Raw genomic sequence first — 4,214 nt, 5'->3', positions numbered from 1 at the left:
GAGACTTTTAAATAAGTGTTGAAGACCTGTGCCGTCGACCTTAGGTCCGTCCATGAATGCACAATTCAATTACCCGTGCCATGATCTTAGATCCAGTTGGATGGTTTTAAATTTGAAGCCCTTACACCATTGATCTTTGATCTGGGCCGGATGAAATAAAATTTGAAGATCCATGTAGTCAATCTTAGATCCTGGTGGGATGGTTTTAATTGGAAGATCCCACACAGTCGATCTTAGAACCTAGTGGGATGGTTTTAATTTGAAGACCCTATGTCGTTGACCTTAGGTCAAGGTATGAAGAAATTTTAGCAAATGTCATCCTAATTTCTCCTTCAGTGGAGAGGGGATGCTGGGAGGCCGTCGAAATTTCCTCAAAATTTTAGAGGGCAATTCAATTCGATGTATAAGACATTAAGGCAGCAGTCACTCAAGTGGCCCTAGCATATGGGCTAAGAAAAGGTCCCTTTCAGCAAGCACTAGGCCTGTAACAACCAAAAAAGCTTGCATAACTGTTAGAACTAACCAACAATAATGTCAACACTATGGAATATAATTGAGTTACTGATTCCTCCGCAATGGCCTAATGTCTTGATCTCGTGTCAAGAGGAAATCTCCTCCCATGAAGAGCTAGAGTAATAATTCCACCTCAGGGGCAAAAGACTAAAGGGTCGAGCCTTTATGATCAAAGGTGCCCCAATCCATACTATGAGCCCCTTGTGTTCGACATTTCTGATAACCATAAAACCACCCATACCAAGATCTAAAGTACAAAGAGAGGTTGCTCATTGACCTTACAAATATTTGACTTATACTCCTTTGAGGGTATCCTTGGCCTAACACATTGAGACCATCCAAAATAAGGAATAACATAGGTGCCTACAACTTATAAAGATTAACAATGCTTAGGATACATTATGATACTATGCATTCCAAGAGGATCATGAGCACGACATTGAGGCATGTCAACACCTATGCAACCTAGTTGAAGAATGTGGATTGCCACACATGATTTATTTTTAAATTGATTTTAGGATTTATTTAGTAAAATCTGAATAGATTGACATTATAACCCTAAAGGACAGATTTATGTTTCACTATCAATTTGAGAAGAAAAAACTCACTTTATATTCATGATCAAACACAACATAAGGAACATTCAATTCATCCCTAAAGAAACAAAAGAATATCAAATAAAAAACTAAACCAATGAATTTATTTTAATAATCAAATTTACATAAGGAATATTTAATTCATCACTAAGGATAAAATGAATATTCACTTATCATTTTAATCATCAAATTAAATTATTAAATTTACTTTCATAATCAAACTACATAAGGAATATTCAATTCGTCCATAAAGAGAAAATGAATATTCATATTACTCTTGATTAAAGTGAAGACTAAAGTTTTAATCTTCATATAGATTTAAAGAAATTTTTGGGCTATTAAGATTTCAATGCACATGCTTTAGATAGTAAATTTTGCAGTTGTATTTGGAATTTAAATTTAAAGTTTAGATTTTTAAAAAGTAAAATGGGAGAGGAATGTGCAGAGACTAAGGGCTGTATACAATCTGAGCTCATACTTGCATATTTTGAGTGATCATTTAACAATCCTAAGCACAATCAATCGCTACATAAATGCAAGATTAGATAGACTCTATGCTAGGAATCAATGAATTATTGTTTAGAAATTTTTTTAATTAGGACTCTCTAATATGTATATGTTCGCATAACGAAATGATGCATGAATCATAATATATTAAAAAACATATTTTTTTTGTTTATAATATTAGAGTGTAACCTAGGATGTGCTATAAAGAAAAAGTAGCTAAGCTCCATTAACATTAAACTTGGATTTCTACTCCTATACAAGTATAGATTTGAATAAGATTCTTTACTATGGTATTCTATCTTTTGGATGATGAATCTTCTATAATATTTAAAGAAACAAAGATCTTTAAAAGAAGAAGAATTTTTGTTTGGAACTTAAAATATAAAAAATTCTTTTAGAATCTCTCTCTAACTCTCTCTCTCTCTCTCTAAATATATATATATATATGGTGGAAGATTACCTTATTCTCTAAAGCCAAAGTAGCACAAAGATCGGCTACCTTATTACAATCTCTATGAATATGGTGGAAGATTACCTAAATAAAGTCAGCCAAGAACAATAAATCTTCATCTACCCGTGTTTCTTTGCCACTTTGCCTTCTTCAAAGAATTTTAAATAATCTTGATAATGTTAAAGTTATCACCTTCAATTATTACTCCTTTCCTATCTAACATCCACCTTTTAATGAACTTCCTTATTGACACCACTTCCTCCATCTCAAGTTGTGCCACATCCCAATGAATCCTTTTTTCCCCAAAAGCAAGTAATAACCTTCCTTTGTAGTCTCTAAAAATACCTCCAATTCCAGCACAGTTTGAATTTAAAAGAGATGCATCAATGTTTATTTTGATCCAATCCAATCTAGCGGTGGAGGGTGCCAAACATTTTGAGACTCCCTAAGGAGATTAGCACCCCAGCTATCTAGAATTGAATTAACATGAATCATTGTTGAAGATAATACATTTGCTATAATAATAGAGCTCGGACAGGTTTTCTTCCCATGAACTTTCTCATTTCTATTTTTCCAACATAAGTAGACTGCAGTACAATATAGCTTGACCGTATTAGGAGATGAAATAATAATTATTTTTAGCTCTCTCAAACATTCTTTCAATGAATGATAAGTAGGAATGTTAAATCCCCACTCTTGTATTTTTAGAAAAATCTCCAACATATACTTACAACGAATAGCAATATGTTTAAAATTCTCCACTTCTTGACAACCTCTTGCACATAAATCATTATTGATAAGTTTCCTATATTTCAGAAACTTATTCGTAGGAATTGAAAATTTGCACATTCTCCACAAAAATAGTTCCATTCTAGTGTTTAATTTCAACTTCCTTAACCATTTTGAGAATTCAAAACGTTCCTCCCAAATGCCACGGTATAAGGATTCTTCATAAGCTTTAGCAGTGATAGTTTTACCTATATGATGACATACCTCTTCCAAGTAGTCAGCTTATGCATTATAATACATAGGAATTTGCAAGATTAGATAGATAAGATCCTCATGAAAGAACCGTTGTAATTCCTCCACATTCCATCTACCATTCATAGAAATGAACTGATTGAGCATTACATCTTCTAATCCTAACCAATCAGCAAATGTTGGCCAAGAATCTAAACATTTATCTAACACCCTTATGTCTTTTAGAACATTGCTTTTCCTTCCATTCACCTCTTTCATCTTAAAAAAGGTTTCAAAAATTTAGCACCATCTATTAAAAATTTTCAAGCTGTTGAAGCTCCTTTTCTATTATTAGGATTCAAAACATTATCACAATATTTAGCAATAATTTTTGTATGAAGTAAAGAATCTAGGTTTTTTATCAGCCACCAAGACAATCTCGATTTAAGCGGCCCAGCTTTAAGAACAGTAGAATGAAAATTCAGCCCACCAGTCGCTCTCAGTATAAACAGCTCCTCCCAAGATATGTAATGCATTCCTCTTTTACAAATACTTTTATGCCAAATGAACTCTTTACAACAATTGTCTACTTCATGAACAACTTTATTTTGAACCAAAGTATGCGTTGATATAAAATTTGGAAGTGATAAAAGAGAAGATTTTGCAAGAGTTATCTTACCAGCCATATTAAGACATTTGCTCCTCGAAGCATTTAGCTTTTGCAGCACATTATCCAGTAAATAGTGAAAATCTTATTTCACCAATCTTCTCAGCACCATCTTATCACCCAAATAGTGCATTTCCCTAATAATTTTAAAATCCAAAATTTGCTTGACTAGATTCTTGTTGGACCAGTTAGTATCCTTAATAAATAAAATTAGATATGTTGATTTATTCACCTTCAATCCCATCCAAGAACAAAAATTAGCAACTATATTGTTCAAAACTTTCGCTAGCTTTTTAGAAGCCTGAGAAAATTTAAAACATCATCGGCATATAAAAGAATGGTGATCTTTTGAGCTCTTGGTGAGATTTGAATTCCAATTCTTGTCCGCTTTGTTGAATAGCATGTGAAAATAACTTAGAACTCATAATAAAAGATAAGGAGATAATGGGTATCCTTGACAAAACCCATTTTCTGCCTTAATCCAATTAGATAATTTCCCATTTAAAATAAAATAAAATAT

Source organism: Dendrobium catenatum, unplaced genomic scaffold, assembly GCF_001605985.2.
Source record: "Dendrobium catenatum unplaced genomic scaffold, ASM160598v2 fragScaff_scaffold_586, whole genome shotgun sequence".
Classification (NCBI taxonomy): Eukaryota; Viridiplantae; Streptophyta; class Magnoliopsida; order Asparagales; family Orchidaceae; genus Dendrobium; species Dendrobium catenatum.
Note: the sequence above shows the minus strand (reverse complement) of the source record.